Raw genomic sequence first — 16654 nt, 5'->3', positions numbered from 1 at the left:
GACCTTGGGCACCTCTCTCCAGGGCCTCAAGGGTCATGGAGGGTCTGTTCTGAAAGCCTCCTTTTCATGCAGGCATTCTGCTCATCTGACCCGCTTTGGGGGCTCTGTGAGAGCCTCATTCATCTCCCAGTGCTGAGGTCTCACAAGGGCGCCAGGCTCTCTGCTGGTGATGGGTGGGGGGCGCATAGCCACGGAGGTGCTCCTGGCCCAGTGGGTCCAACTAAACACGAAATACCTGATTACAGAGGCTTCAAGCCGAGAGATGCCCAGACAGAGCACTGTCCATTCCCTGAGGTTCCCTCCTAAGCTAACGAACCCCTACTTCTGGCCCGAGTCTGCCCTGAGGGAAGACTCTCCTAATCCCCCCAGAATAGGCCAGGGGTCCCCAGAGGTGTTTTCAGACTCCATGCTTTCACACATGCTATTTCCTCTGCCAGGAAGACCCTTCCCTCCATCCTCTGAAGCCTGGTGCCTGCCCAGTTCTTGCCAAGTAGCAACATCTTTATTTCGCGCCAGAGGCTCAGAGGGGTTGAGTAACCTGTTCAAAGCCACATAGCTTTGCCCTAGAATGTTAGTGGTTGTTTTGTTGGCCACACTGCGCGGCATGTAGGATCTTAGTTCCCCAACCAGGGATGGAACCTGCACCCCCTGCAGTGGAAGCACGGAGTCTTTTTAAATTAATTAATTAATTAATTATTTTGTTTTTGGCTGTGTTGGGTCTTCGTTGCTGCGTGCGGGCTTTCTCTAGTTGCGGGGAGCGGGGGCTACTCCTCGTTGCGGTGCGCTGGTTTCTCATGGCGGTGGCTTCTCTTGTTGTGGAGCACGGGCTCTAGGCGTGTGGGCTTCAGTAGTTGTGGCACACGGGCTCAGCAGTTGTGGCTCGCGGGCTCTAGAGTGCAGGCTCAGTTGTGGCGCACGGGCCTAGTTGCTCTGCGGCATGTGAGGTCTTCCCGGCTAGGGCTCGAACCTGTGTCCCCTGTATTGGCAGGCAGATTCTTAACCACTGCGCCACCAGGGAAGCCCCTGGAAGCATGGAGTCTTAAACATTGGACCGCCAGGGAAGTCCCCTGACCTATAGGTAGTGATAGTGATGAGTAGATGGCATCCTCTGCCAGCTATATGGTCTTGGGAACATCATTTGGCCTCTCTCTGCTTTGGTGGCCTCATCAGTGAAATGGAGTACCTACTGCATAAGGTTGGTGGTGAGGCTTGCAGATAACCTGTCCTCTGCGGCCTCCATTTTTTCGCTCCCCAGACCAATTAGTGGCTTTCACTTGGCCCCTGCAGGACATTCAACTCATTCATTCATACATTAAAACCCTCCAAGACCAGCTCTGTGCCCCGCCCTGTGCTAGGTGCTTGGGACTCAGAGATAAATCAGACACAGCTCCAGCCCCAAGGCTGGCGGGGGGGGGGGCGAGGGACAGAAGTTCGGGGCAGAACTCAGTACTCTTGAGGATGTGTGTGTGTGTGTGTGGGGGGGGGGGTCCTCACACATCTCTGCTCTTAACTTATTTTTTAAAACTGACAACGACGCACCTCCCAGCGGATGGGCGCTGGAAAAGGCGAAATGTTGAAGGAAGATCCGCTCTTTATCTTCAGAAACTTGTTTTTCACCGCTTCCTGAAACCTGAATATTTCACTGCATCCAAGCTCGCCTCCTCGCGCTGAGCCCTATTAGCTGGGAAGGAGAAGGGTACTGTGAGGGTGTGTCCCACCAGTCCCGAGGGCTCCACTATCCCTGGGGACTCCACTACCCCGGATAACTCACCTAGCCTACATCCTAATCCTTTTCCCACCCCGACCCCTGTTCCTACCCCATGACTCCCCCACCCCTGGTCCCAGACAAACCAGCCCTCCCCAGCTCTCCCTCCATCCGGGTCCCCAGGTTACCCTCTCCTCTCGCTCAGCTCTTTAAACCATCCTCCCCCTCCATTGTCCTCTCTCGGGCGGCACCTCTCCACTTCTGCCCCGCCCTCTCCGAGGTAGAGCCCACGTTCCGCAGACCTCCGCTCTTTTCCCACTCTCCGATTGGCTCCCGCTGCCCGACGGCGCGGGACCGCGGGGAGGGGATCTGGAGCTCGCCCCGCCCCTTGCCGGTGGCCGGGGTGGGGCGGGGCCTCAGGATGACCCCGCCCTCACTCGGGCGGGGCCGCGCTGGCAGGCGCTCGGGCGCTGAGCGGCGGTACCTAGGCTCTGCTCGGCTCCGGCTCGACTGCAGCTCCTCTGGGGGTGGGCGGCGGGGATGACAGCGGCGGGGGTGGCAGCGGCTGCGGCGCGGGACTGAGCGAGCGGCTAGCGAGCCGGGGAAAGAGGAGGACGTATAGCCGCGGCCCGGAGCTCTGGAGTCAGCTGCCGCGCCGAGGACCGCCCCATTTTGCAGAGCGAGCCGAATCCGAACCTAAGAAGACTTCCCCGCCGGGCTCCGCGCCTCCTCGCCGGCGCCCTGCCCTGCCCCGCCTGTCCCAGACCCGGGTTCCGCCGGGACGCTCCCTGCCCTGCGGTCCGGGGCGTGTGGCCGGGGCGCCCCGAGACCCAGACCCTGATCCAGTGCACCGGCGAGGGACGCTCCTGGCCCACCATACGGCTCTAGGGTTAAGGGCTCCTTCCCAGCCTTTCTATAGTGTGTTGGAGCCCCCAGCCCTCCGACCGCGGTTAAGGCGGGGTGCCCCCAGCCCGGTGACTGAGTGCAAAGCAGCCCGGACGCCTCCAGACTCTGGTTGCCCGAAACCCGAACCTTCAGCTGCCTCCAATCCGGTGCTTCGGACCTGGGACCGTGCAAACATCCAGGAAACCCCGGCCCGGGTTCAGCGCCCCGTGAGGGGTCCAAGGCGGGCTGGATAGTCGGACTGAACCAGACTGGGCTGGTGCTTCGAGTCGAAGCTGCCACCTTCCTGCCGCCCCAGGCGAGGAGCTGAGCGCTTGCCCCCAAGAGAGCACAAGAGAGAGCCGAGAAGTGCAGGTGAGAGAGCCCCGGATGCCGGGCGGCCTCCGACCCCATCCCGGCAGCGCTGGGGCCACCTGCGGGTGTGCACTGGGTACTAGCTGCGGCTGGAACTGGCTAAGAGGGGGCGCGGGAAAGGGAGGAGGAAAAGGGAGAAAACGGGCACTTATTGAGCGCCCATTGTGTGCCGTTCCGCGCCCCACCCTTGCGCAAATGGCTCACTACTCCGTGTGATAGAAGGTGTTGTGTGCTGTTAAGAGCGCTTACAGATGGGGAAACTGAGGTTCAACGGGGTTGATTGACCCTGCTCTTTTTACTCTGGTGCTGAGACTGGGGAGGAGTGTTATGCTGGAGAGGGAAAGGAGCAGAGAATGGAGAGAAAAAGAAAGGAAGTGCAGAGCCGCATGGTAGGAGGTGGGGTGGGGGTGGGGGTCGAGGTGGGGGCCACTGGGGCATCGGAGAGCTGATCCTGAGGCTGGGACGTGGCTTCTCCTGGCCTCTTTCCCTCCCACTCCGTTGTCATGTCACCTCCCAGGAAAGGTGACCCAGAGTTGAGGGCAGAAGTGGGAAGCTTCCCAGTTCCACAGCTTCCCTCTCTGACAGAGCAGCTGCCCCTGTACCCTGTGTGCCAGACTCCAGTGTCTCTAAGACGCTCCGGAGGTCCTGACACGCTGCTTATCTGATGGGAGAACACACTGTAGAGGTCCTTAGGTCACAGCCCATCAGAACTGCAGGAGATACGGCCACTCAGCACTCACCCAGCTCACATCCTTCACATTAGTAAGGGGGACACTGAGGCCTGAGGACAGGGGGTGCCAATTGCTGAGGTCCTAAAGCAAGTGAGTAGTTGAGCCAGAAGTACACTTGAGAAAACCTTCCCAAACATCCTTCAAGGTGTCCCCTCCCCCTCCCAAGTTAGCATCTTCTGGGTGGCTGGCTGGGGTTTTCCCACCCCTGATGTGAGGTCTGGGTGACCCTGTATCAGGCTGTTGTGAGAATCTGTGTGCAAGGTGCTGGGGCCTGAGACAGACCAGCAGCCCCATAGCCTTTGGCCCCAACCTCAGGTCTGACCTCAGCCTCTCCTGGACAAGGGAACCTGCAAGACACCTCTGGTCCAGGCGGGGAGCGGGTTGCACAAGGTCTCAGAGCTGGGGCTGCTAGGGCTGGGGGCACAGTCTGAGGGTCTGGATTCCCAGGCAGGGGCTTCTTCTGCTGCCCCCCTGGGGCTGTGCAGGGAGAGGCACGTTGTGAAAGAGTGCTTGGTATGGACCCTGTGGGCTCTTGTTCTGGGTGGGGAGGAGGAGGGGATGTGGCCTAGGTAGGAACCCCGGTGGCCTTGGCCGGGACTGGTTAACCCCTGTTGTGCCCAGCTTCCTGGAGTCAGGGGGAATCCACCTTGGAAAGCCCCTGGGAGGTGGGGGAGGGTGGAGAGATTGGCTGGAGGCTGGAAGCTCAGTCCCTGGGGGTGGAGTGTTTGGGGGAACTGGAAGGGAAAGTGACTGAGGGGCTTGGGATTCTCCAGCCTCACCCCCACCATCCGTGGGGATTCAGATTCTCATAATAATCCCTGCATCTAAACAAAGCTGCTCTTTGATGAGATAATTTCACACCTGTGATCTCATTTCACGGTGGGGTGGAAAGGAGCTGGAACTTGGAGTGAGGCAGAACGGGGCTGGGGAGCCACCTGGGACCTTTTGCATGCATCCAGGGCTCCAAGCCTCACCTGTAAAATGGGGTCAAGGCAGGCTGTTTGTTACCTGCTCAGATAATGGAGCCATCACATCCGGCACACTGTCAATTGCTGAAGAATTTTTGCTGTTTGCCAAGACTGGGCTTGTTCCTAATGGCTGCCTTGTGCGGGAAGCTGGGGGGCAGAGAGGTGAGATCTCCTGCGCAGGGCCTTGGAGTTTGCTTCAGGAACTGAGTGCTGACTGCGTACCAGGTGCCCTGGAAGCTACCCAGATGGAAAAGGCGTTGTGGTGACTAGCTCCCAACGGGGAGGGCTAAGCGGCACGGGCAGACGGCAGTGAGTCAGACAGACCAGGCGGTGTGAATCTGCTCTGATTCCTCCCACCGGCCATGTGGTGTTGGGCAAGTCACTTCACTCCTTTGAGCCCCAGCTGCTTCTCTGTAAATTAGAATTCCTCCTTTACAAGGTTGTTGTGAGCTTTAAATGAGATATAAATATACAGCACGTGGCCAGATAATTTATTTCCTTCCCTGTAAGAAAAGGAAGCTTGGATTTTGACCAGGAAATCCAGAGAAATTCTCAGACTTGCCTTGGATTGGAATGGAGGCTACTGTTGCAGATTCACAGACATGGGTTTGCTCAGCTGTATGGGTCAGGCTACCCTATGCTACCTCCCTGGGCCCACAGCCCTCAGAAATCTGCTTGGGGACCCTGGCAATGGGCTCTGGGTTCCGACCCCTCATCCCAGGGCTGCTGGCTTTCTTTGGGATTGTGGGGAGCGGGTGTTCATTCCCTCTGGCCTCCCTAGGCACAAAGGTGCGGTGAATAATTTATGGCTCGCCTCGCTGTGAGGCGGGCTTAGGGAAATTGTTTGCTGTGTGCTCAGCTGAGCTTCTGAGCCCCACCAGAGGAGGCAGGTGGTTCCCGTCAGTGCTAGGCAAAGTCTCAGATACGGGGGAAAGGGGTGACAGGAAGAAAGTGACCTAATATCAACCCCAGCTCTCTTACTGGGGGGCAAGGTGGACCCGCAGGAAACAGTGGAAACCAAGCTATAGATGAACCAGGCTCAAGCTGTGGGCCTCCGATTCCAAATGGGTCAGGAGGGGTGGCCCGGAGAGGCTCTTGGGGACTGGAGTAACCCAGAAGGCTTTATCAAGGAGAAAGGGGTCTGGGCTAAGGCTAGAGGCAACTTGCCTTAGAGAGTAGGGGTCCCGACATCAGTTCAAGGTTGAATTCTGGCTGTGCCACTCACTCACTGTGAGACTATGAGCAAGACACCTGACCCAGCCAGGCCTCTGCTCGCTCCTCTGTAAAATGAGGGTAGTCACGGGTGACTGTGAGGTCATATATGTAAAGCAGATGGCACGAAAGGTACTTAATGAAAGGGTGTTTCACTGTGAACGAGAACCGTGAGGTGGGCTAATGGTGGAGAAGGTGGGATGGTGTAATCAGCAGGGAGGTGGGGAGAACTCTGGGACGATGATGGTGGATCTGTGGGGTCAGAGAGGGGTGTGGAGAAGAGGGGTGGGTGAGTGACCAGACGGTGGAGGGCCTTGAATGCCAGACAGAATTCATATTGCAGAAAGCACCATGGGGCCCCCACTGAGAACCCTCTGTGACTCCTTACCAGTAAGATGGAGACCAGGCCTCTTTGTTGTGCATTCAAGGCCTTGCCCACTGCAGCCACTGCGTGGACCCCTGGTCATTGCTCCCCACTGTCTCCTAAACACATCATGTGTGGTCCCTTTGTTTATGGAGCTTCTCCGCTCTGCTCACTTCCACATCAGTCAGGGCCTAATTCAGGTCATAAATCCCCCCAGAAACATTCCTGGATTACCCAACCCTCTGGTCACACCCTCTCTGAACCTTTAACTTCACAGTACTAGTAATAAACAATACCTACCATTGCATCACATGTTACAGTTTGTAAAATGCATCCACATACGCATTTAATAATATTGTGATGATGACATGAGCAATTGTTAATGCTCTTGAGAACTTATTCTGAGCCAGACACTGTGTTAAGTGTTTTACAGATCCTCTCATTCACAACTCTGGGTGGTAGCTGCTGTTACACCCTGGAAGACAGGGCTCAGAAAGGTACATTGTCTTGCCCAACGTCACACAGCTAGACAGTGGGGAGTGTCTAGAGCATACTACGCGGGTAAAAAGAGGGTACTACGCAGGTAAAAAGCCTGGAAATGAGCCTTCTTCTCAGGGCTAGGGAAGGACAGTGCTGGGTTGAGCAGAGGGCCTTGGGCTCTGCACTGGCTGACTGTGTGACTTGGGGTGAATCAGACCCATGCTGTGGTCCTGTTTCCCCGGGTCTGTGGTGAGGGGGATGGTGTCTGAGCTTCCAGAGCTCCAGCCTTCTGCAGTGTCCTTCGTGACCCTGGAAGGTAGGGGAGGAGACCACAGCCTCAGGGCCAGAGGATGTGGTGTGATGGGTGGCTGTGATTTTTGGCCCGGCCACTGTCTGGGCCAGCAGGCTCTGTAGTTAGCTGCTGCCTCCCCCGAAGGAGGGTGGCGGCCAGGGCTGCTGGCAGCATGGTCATTAGCTGGGCAGAGAAGACCCTGTGATTGGGAGCCGCCTGGGCCAGGCCAGGTTGGCAGGGCTGGAGGCAGGCCGGCCCTGGCCACGGTGGGGTCATTGGCAGGGCAGCTGGCTGGACAGCTGCTTCTCCTCCCTTTGCAGCCTCCAGGGCAGTACCCGCGGGACACCAGAGCTTTGTAGGCCAAGGCTTGCCCTTCTTCCTGTGGCGGTCATGGGAGTGCAGCAGTGAGGAATCTAGCCAGGCCTGAAGATGCCTCCTTCCAGAAGCTTCCAGGACTCCTCCGCTACAGATCCACAGCCGTCACTCGCCTACTGTGGTCTGTGGGTTGGACTTGTGTAGATCTGCTTCCTTTGCCAGCCAGTCAGAAATAGATTCTCTGCCACCCCAGTTCTCCCCTCCGCCCCCCCAGAGTGCCTAGCAGGGTGCCTGGCGCAAAGTGGCTGCCCCCACCCCTACCCAGGAGAGGCAAGCTGCCCCTTGGGCAAGTCGCTCAACCTTTGTACCTCTGCCGCCTTCTCTGTAAAGTGGCACTGGCAACCACAGTGTTGTGAGGGTTAAATGAGACAACGGGCGGCAGGTGCCAGGCCTGACACACAGGTGGGTACTCTGTCAGCGTGAGTCCCCTTGCCCATCCCTTCAGTAGCTTCGTGATCAAGTGACTCAGTAAGAAGCTGATGGAAGAGCCCATCCAGTGAGGCTGGGAGGGAGGATGTGCCAGGCAGCAAGGAGGGCTTCCCAGAGGAGGACACTTGGCCGCCTGGGGAGGACTCTGTCAGACGGGATTGGGAGAGCTGCCATTCCCACCGCCTTCCCAGTGAGCAGGCCCCAAGCTAAGTTCAAGGCAGGGAGCAGGACTGGGATGTCCAGGGACCTGGTTCTTCTCAGGCCTTAGCGGCAGGAATGACGCAGTTGGGAAGAGCCATCTGGGGTCCAGGTAGCAGATGCTGCGATGTGCTTGAAGATTCCTTCAAGGGAAGCAGTGTTCATTTGGTCTCCCTCTCCCCCTGCATACACACATGATTACGTATTACAAAACGTAACATGATGGGAGGTTTTGGTCTGTGGGGGAAATAGACATTCAACAAGTAAACACAGATACAAAACTTCCAAATTGTGAAGAGTGAGCTCCCAAGGCAGGGGCTGGTCCCATCGACATCTGTAGATGGTGGTAGAGGGCAATGCTCAGATCACAGCCCGAGTGCACACTTACTAGCCGTGTGACTTGGGCAAGTGATTTAACCTCTCTGGGCCTCAGTTTCCCCATCTGTAAAATGGGGACAGTTTTAGTTGTGGTGAGGATTAAATGTATTATACATGTAAAACACTCAGAAAAATACCCAGCGCATAATAAGCACTCAATGCATATTAGCTGTTGTTGCCTGTATCTCCTAGCAGAGTCTGAAAGAACAGGTGCTCAGGAAGTGCATATGGAATGAATCCCAGGCACAAGGCAGCTGCTCTGTGTAATGAATGAATGAACGACCTCATCAGGAGGGGAGAACGCAGAAGCAGTGACGACACTGAATGTGACAGAATGTGGCAGAGAAGGCCAGGGGCTGGGTTTGTCCAGTGCTGGGCGGGGAGGGAGTCAGGAAAGGCTTCCTGGAGGTGGTGCTCCTGGCGCTAAGTTGGAAAGTATCATTTAACACGCATGTGCGCGTGCGCACCCGGGCACCACTGTGAGGTCAGCACGAGGCATGAGGTCAGAGAGGAGTGGTTCCTGTCCAGGGTGGCCGGCTAGGAGGAGCGTCTGGGCAGACCCCACGTCTGCTGGACTCCACAGGCCTCCCTCTTCCCACCACCCCACGCTGTCTTGCCATCTGTGATATTCTGCTGGAGGGCACAAGGAAGGCAGGTGGGAGGAAGTGTGGGCCGAGGTCTGAGAGTCCCAGCTCTTCCCAGGCCTGGAACCAAATCTCCTACAGAAAAGAATAAACAGGCCTCACTCGGAGTTCTTTTATCTTCTTGCTCCCAAACACGCCCACCGGCGGAGGTGGTCTTCCAGCATTAATCCTACAGCTGTTTAGCTTTTGAATGAGTGAACTCTACTAAAGAGGGAAAAAAAGGCCATGAAGAATTCGCCTCACCCTCCCACCCAGGAGGCTCAAAGGGAAAGTTTTCTTCCACTGACAAGGGAGCCAGGACCCCCCAAGTATCTTAAAGGAGTTCACCTCTGAAGTCAGGGTCCCCTCATGTTGCCTACACTCGGTGGTTGGTGGTGGGGCCCCGAGGACACGACCTCGGCCCTTACGTTTTGCCTGTTTTTTGCCCCTCTCGTAAATGGGTCAGAGTAACAAAGCCCTTCTTTCCTTCAAGAGGTGTGGGGTGGGAGAGGTTGTAGTGGGCCTCTGGGCTCATGGCTCTCAAATTTGCTGCATACGTTAGAATCATCTAGGGAACTTTTAAAAATTCGGGCAAGCCCGCGTGCCTAGAGCCTGTGCTCCACAACAAGAGAAGCCACCACAATGAGAAACCCGCGTGCAGCAAGGAAGACCCAATGCAGCCAAAAGTAAATAAATAAATTTATTAAAAGAAAAAATTGGGGCAAGACCCAGGCATCAATAGTTTTTAAAGCTTTGCAGGTGATGTCAAAGCACAGCCAAGATTCAGAGCCACCTGGCCACCTCCTACGGCATCCCCAGACTGTACTTGCACATCCCCAGGACAGGGAGCTCACTGCTTCCGGGCTGCTCCCTCCTCTGCGGTATTGCTCTCCCTGGAGAAACAGGGAAGTGGAAAGACTTTGCAATCTGATAAACCTGGGTTCCAACACCCCTCTGTTCCCTGCTTGGGTGTCTTCTCTGAGCCTCAGTGTTCTTGTCTGAAAACAGGAATAACCATAATCTCTCACAGAGACCAAATGAGGCCGTGCGCAGAAGGCACCGGTGGTGCAGTACCGGACACATCGGCAGTGTACAGTAGGAGGTCACAGACAGTGGCAGAGTCTGCTGGACTCAGACCCTGGACCCCCCTGCAGTGCTCTCTCTAGTGCCCCAACCACCTGAGGCTGGCGGGGGAAGGATCAACACCCAGTCTTGGGGCCCTTCCCATCCCCCTTCTCTCTAAGAGATAAGGCAGTAAGCATTTTGTCTTGCTTGGTTTTGTTTAAATGGCCAAAGAGTCAGGCTCCCCTTAACAATGAAGCCTTGTCTGGATCTGCTTGTTTGTCCAACTCGGACACCCAATTGCGCCACCCACTTGGGGCCCCCGTCCCACCTGGGAGAACTGAAGAACGCCAGAGGGTTTTTTCATCTCGGGGGAGGGTACTGGGGAGACACTGGAGGCCTCTGTGTGGCCCTCACCAATAATTGACCCCATTTAAGTCAGCTGTCTCTGTTGAAAGCCAATCCAATAAAATTATTTCAAGGTAGCTACCAGGATGGGTTTTGGAGGCAGAGAAAGTTGAATTTGAGTCCTGGCTTTGTCACTTACTGGAAATATGACCCTGGGAGAGTCATTTCAGCTTTCTGAGCGCCCGTTTCCTCTTCTGTAAAATGCACAAATAGGGCATACCTCCTTGGCCTCCTTGGGGGGGTTTTAAGAAGAGAATGAAGTACTTGGTGTGTAGTGCACAGTGCCTACTGTACAGTGAGCGCTCACGCTGGCCATGGCTGTCCTCACTGAACTCTGCCTCCTGCCCCTCCCTTCATGGCCTGCTGGGCCAGGCCGGTGGAGGCCTGCAGGCTTAGTATGGGGCACCCCTGAAAACCGCGATTGTGTAATCATTTGTTCCATGCACATTCAGAGGAGGCTCTGAGGGTGAGAAGAAGACTGCAGAAAGGGGCCACTGGCGATAGTACCTGGTCTCCTCTGCTCTGGCCCCACCAGAGAGGGTATATCAGCCCAGGGTGAGCTGCTCCGACAGTGGGGTGGAGCAAAGCAACAAAGGGAGTGCAGCACCTGGGGGCAGTTACCTCCCAGAGCTGCAGTTGCCCTGGAGGAAGGTGTCAGCTGTATGGACAGAGGCTGTGGCCAAGGGACCCTGTTAACCCAGGAGACCTGGCAGGGGAATAAAACCTCCACTCTCTTTCCTCCTTCCTCCAGTCTCCCACTGGGGCTTCCCTCTGGGTGAACCTTCTGGAAGCCAACGACACATTAACCCAAGGCAGTCCGTTGAGATCAGCCTCGGGGCCCCACATAGAGGGGACTGGGCCCAGAGAGGCAAACGGAAGGCATTCCTCACTCTGTCAGTCAAAAGCCATGAGGTCCACTGGACTCACCCTCCCTGGGATGCAGTTTAAAGCTCATCTGTTGGTACTTGAGCTTATCCCTTGCAAAGGGGGTCTCAGCCCCCACCCCAGAGATGAACCAAAGCATCCCAACTGTCACATCCTCTCAGGGAGAGGAGTTCTGGGGGCACCCATCTTTCCAGAGGTGCCTTAGCACCCCTTTGAGATTGGTGCCCTGGCCCCTGGCCACCACGCCCACCACTTGGCCCAGCTCTGCCGCCACTGGTCCTCAGAGGACCTGGCTGTGAGTTTTTTCCAGCCTGTGTCTCTGTCCCTCTTTGTTTGGAAGCATGGAGTAGCAGTTAGAATGCAGGCTCTGAAACCAGACATTTTTCCTGAAATCCTGATTCTGCCATAATATGGCTGGGGAACTCAACGATGTGGCCCTTAATCTCTCTGTGCCTGGGTTTCCTCATCTTTGGAATGGGAATAACAGAGAGTACCTCATAGGGTTGTTGTGAGGACTGATGAATGAATGAGCGGAAAGTGCTCAGGATGGTGCCTGGCGAGCAGGAAGTGCCCGGTAAATGACAGCTTTTACCATGATCACAAATAATACAGTGGGAGCCCAGAACCCACGGTGTGGCCAGACCTTTAATGCGAGGATGGGGACCGTCACCGCCTTCAGTCTAGACTCTGCCCCAGTGATGAGGCTGTGACAGTTCCCCACAGCCTGGCCCCATTATGGACACTCACCTGTCAGCTATCCACCCCTCCCCCCAGTCCTCTCCCACAAACCATGTCCTGTGAGAAGTGGCCTCTCATTCTGTCAAGCCTCAGTGTCCCCGTCTGTGAAAGAAAGCAGCTGGACAAGATGTCCCCAAGTTCTGCTGCCCAGTCTGTGCTGGGAGCTGGGAGGAAGAGGACTCTGGTGTCGCTGCTCCGGAGGAGCCCTGAGGCCAGAGGGGCAGGGAGTGGTTGGGGCACAGGCCAGGTCTCTTCCTCACCGGGCAGGCCAGGCAGCTCCGAGCAGGAGACAAATGAAAACAGAGGAGGTCAGATGAGAATGAGAGAAATCAGGGGGGGCTTCATGGAGGAGGGGGCATTTGAAATGAGTCTTGAAGGTAGGCTAGGAACTCTGCTGGCTCAGATTGGATGGGAAAGGCATCCTAGGATGGGGGAAGGGTGAGTATAAAGCGTGGAGGTGTGGCCCTAGGGGCCGTGGCAAGCGAGCAGCAGCTGCACTCAAAGGCAGAGTGATGTGCTGGCGAAACACTTGGATTCTGGAATCAGGCAGATGTGGGTTTGAATCATGGCTCGGTTTCTAATTGAATTATTTCTTATTCTTTGACTGTGGGCAAGTGGCTTGGCTGCTCTGACCCTCCATTTCCCCAGCAGTAAAACAGGACTAAGCCCTCCAGGGCTGGGACAGTGACACCAGGCCTCCCCTCCACCCTGTTGCTGCAGAGCAGGCAGGGACCCCAGGGGCCCTCCTTGGCCCATGCCTCCTCCCCCAAATCAGGTGCAGGTAGCTTCCAGGGTGGCCTTGCTGGAGATAGCCTTACCTCTGGAGTAGGGCAAAGGCTATGTACGGGGAGGTTGGTGTCAGGTGAGCTCAGGTGCACAATCAGACAGAAGATGTCAGACCACATCGCATGGAAAGCATCGGTGAGGCCCCTGGGGCGTGGCATCTTGGGGGCAGCAGGGATGCAGAGCCCTTTCCTTATAGCTGGCCACCACTGAGCACTCCCTCTTCTCCCTGGCGGGAATGCTCGTGGCATCTCTGACAGCTCAGCCCTGGGTGTCTGAGGAGGAGCGCTGAGATGCCCGGGGTGGGTGTGGTAGCGCGTTGATCTCGGAGGCCTTCCTGAGAAGGGAGGAGTGTGGGCTTCCGAGTCGGTCCTGGCTTTAAAGCCCAGCTCTACCTCTTTAGAGCAGAGCTTTGAAGACACTGCACAAGTCACAAACTTTCTGAGCCTCAGTTGCCCACCTAGAAAATAAGGACAGCCACACTTACCTTCCAGGTCTGTTTTGAAGCTAAAAGGACATCATGGATGAGATAGCATCTTGTATTCTACAAGCGACTCCATAACCACCTTCATCCTGCTCCCTTTCTCGGTGCACCGTTCATTTCTAATGCTGCCTAAGGAAGTTCTTTCTTGTGTCTAATTTAAATCCACTATGCTGCAATTGGAACCTCCTTCCTCTTGCTGAGGACTCTGCAGAAGCAGACTGAGCCCTTTCTCTATACAAGTGTGCCCCATCAGTACCTGCAGTGAGCGAGGCAGGCAACAACAGAGCAACTGGGTGTTGGTTTTCACCTTGTGTCTTGGGGGCCCCGCTGTCAATGGCCAAGGCCTCCTGACCAGCATGCCGTGGGGGTGGGTGCCTCATCTTGACTGTTTTCACTGTTCTTCCTCTCTGAGTCTTACCCATGCTCCAAAACGGGGACCCTGGGGCAGTGGAGAGAGCCCTGGGCTAGGCCTAGAAGGCCTGGGTCCCAGCACCCACTTGACTCCTGACTTGCTGTGTGGCCTGAGGCCGGTTAGCAACCTCTCTGGGCCACAGTAGGCCTGTGAGGATGTCTGTCCCCTGGGGCCCAGGTGTCTCCAGTAAAGATGAGTGCAGTTCATCTGAAGCCCCTTTTCCTCCCTCTCACGTACCTGGGCCCCAGCCACCCTGGGAAGCCAGCAGATTAGGGTCCTGCTGGTGCCGGAGGTGGTAGGAGCTGAGTCCACCCCTCGGGCCAGGGCTCCCAAGGGCAGGTGGCGAGTTTAACGTTAGATAGATGGGGGATTCCTGGTGGGTGGGGTAGCGCCTGCCTCCTCAGCCAGGGATTTTGAGAGCCTGGATTTCCTCCGGCTCACCCAGTTAAACTCATCCAACCAAAGGTCAGTCATGTTTGTTGAGTCCCTCCTTGGAGTAGTCTTTCCCATGTGAAGTCTCCTTTAATCCCCCACTCTGTGGGTGGGAAACCCAAGGCTCAGAGAGATTAGGCGACCAACATGTCGGTAGGGCGAAGGAGCCTGGGGCTCTTGATTCTGCACAGCCTCCAAGGCCCCCGGGCCCAGCCATGCCCTCCAGGTCCTCAGCAGGGTGGAACACAAGGTGGTCAGGAGTGAGGCCGTTTCTGGTCTAGGAGGAGGCCCCATGGGCTGTGGGGGGTTAGTTGGGGCACTGCCCTTTCCCTGGGAAGAAGTTGGCCAAGGAGGTGCAGGGCTCAGGAGCCCAGGCGTTCTGGGCTGTGGCCAGTTCTGAATGCCCCTGTGAACTTTAGTGTTTGCTTTTGTGGAGGATCAAGACTGATTTCTTGTTGGCTCTGGACATATGATAGTTTACCTTTTATAAAGCGCTTTGATATTCATGATGTCACCGAATCCTCCCGGCAATCTGTGAGAGGCGGTGTGGGACTTGTTTGGGAGGGCCGGAGAGGGTGAGCTTTGGAGTCAGACCGACCTGGGTTTAAATTCCAGCTCCCACTGCCTCTCTGCCTTCAGGCAGGTGAGTAACCAGCCAGCCTCAGTGTGTTTATCTGTGAAAGGGACAATCGTTCCCCCGCAACAAATAGCGACAGCTGTCTCGCTGGTTGTGCACATTAGATAAGGGCTGTAAGCACTGGTCCAGTGCCTGGTGCAATGTCGTAGTTTTTGTGATTTTTTATCATCCACCCCACTTTATGGATGGGAATGTAGAAGCTCAGAGGAGGAAGGTGACTTGCCTGAGGTCACGTGGTGATTTAGCTTCATCCTCCAGACTTCCTGCCTGTGGCCTTTTTTCTCCAACACCTCCTTCTCTGTCCTCAAGTGACCCAACACCTCATTGATCTATCCAGGTCTCTAATGTGTGACACTGAAGAGGCCTTGTGTCCCCTCCCCCCAGTGCCTAACAGCGCTTGCCCGGCACACAGTAGGCACTTTAAAAATGTTTATCCTGTACCTGAATATGTTGATGAGATGGTATAAAAATGTAAGAAGTATTTTTTCAGGCAGCTACGGCTTGTGTCCCTGAGGCTTCCTCTTGCTCCCTGTTCCCTTTAAAAACAACCCTTTAATAGTTTGGGTTGGAAACCTTTGTGAAAAGGAGTGATTGCTTCCTTTCCCTGCACGAGGCCCACGTGGTTAAAGTCCCGGGATGGGCCCTGTGAACTCTGACTGAGCTGCTGGGAGAGCCGAGACCAGCTGGTCCCTGCACCCCGTGGCCCTGGGCTGCTCGCCTGTTCAGCAGCAGCTTCTGCCTTTGTAGATTCCTGACTCTTCTCCCCCTGCACCTTCATTCTGCTGCCCACAGACCTGCCTCCAGCAGCCCGGCATCTCTTTTTCCTCCCCTCTTGCTCTTGTGTGTGTTTCCTAATTTGCTGCTTCTACCAGCTGGGGACTGAGAAATGGGACAATTGAGCTTATTAGAATTGGTTCATTGATTCATTCATTCATAACTATTCAACCAGCCATTGTTGACCCTGGGTCTTGCTAGGGATTCCATCTATCCATCCATCCATCCATCCATCCATCCTGATTGAGGACCTCTGCAGTGGCTTGTGATCAATCAAGACATGACCACACCCTCCTGGCAGCACATGCAGGGAAATCATGATGTACATAGCAAATGCCAGTACAGGACTTAACAGTTTATAATCTGCCTCTGCCTGCAGTACCACACTGCATTTTCACAACAGCCCTGAGAACGGCATTATCCCTGTTTTGCAGACAATGAAAGCAGAGCTCAGCAGGAGAAGGTCCCTTGCCTAGTGGCCAGCAGTGAACACAGAATTGCAAGGGGAACTCAGGTCTCCAGGCTGGCCTGTTACCTCTTCCCTCCTCTGGGCTCCGTTTGCAAGCCAAGTGATGCCCCATTCATTTACTGCTTCTGTCACAAAGGAGTGTTGTTAAGTGGCCTGGGTGGGATCTTCTGCCTCTGGAATGGTCATCACGGGGGAATATGGGCTTGCCTCAAACACCCTTTAGTGCACATACTTGTCCTGCGGTGGTCGTGGGCACACCATCTAGTCCACACTGCCTGGACTAGGGCTCTGGGGAGCCCTAGTTCCCTGGGATGGTTAGGGGTCCCAGGACGCATACAGATTTGGGAAATGCGAGGTCACATAAGTCAGAATGGGACTTCTCCCTTTAATGTGTTGATATGAATGAGGGATCCCCGGCAGGTGGCACGGGTGCCACCAGCCTTTCCCAAGCTTGTCTGAACATGCAGCTCCTTTGTCACAGAGCAGGGTCTGGGGCGGATAGCCTAGAGAAGACCCTGGGCAGAGCTGATCAGCGAACCCTCACTTTCCCATTTTGCA

The 16654-nt window shown here is 55.7% G+C and overlaps 1 protein-coding gene across 9 annotated transcripts in view; it reads left to right on the top strand.

The window, feature by feature from the left end:
- Nucleotides 1-2165: 2165 nt before the first annotated feature.
- GDPD5 (glycerophosphodiester phosphodiesterase domain containing 5) overlaps nucleotides 2166-16654 on the top strand; it is a 92389-nt gene continuing 77900 nt past the window's right edge. For 4 of the 9 annotated variants that reach the window (XM_049712924.1, XM_049712926.1, XM_033405748.2 and 1 more), the window contains exon 1: nucleotides 2167-2962. The gene's annotated coding sequence lies outside the window, so the exon portion shown is untranslated. Of the gene's footprint in view, nucleotides 2963-16654 lie in introns of all 9 variants that reach the window. The other 5 variants (XM_049712927.1, XM_049712925.1, XM_033405745.2 and 2 more) reach the window with 4 other exon arrangements.

Source organism: Orcinus orca, chromosome 8 (genome assembly GCF_937001465.1).
Source record: "Orcinus orca chromosome 8, mOrcOrc1.1, whole genome shotgun sequence".
Classification (NCBI taxonomy): domain Eukaryota; kingdom Metazoa; phylum Chordata; class Mammalia; order Artiodactyla; family Delphinidae; genus Orcinus; species Orcinus orca.
This window is presented reverse-complemented; position numbering and strand designations above follow the sequence as displayed.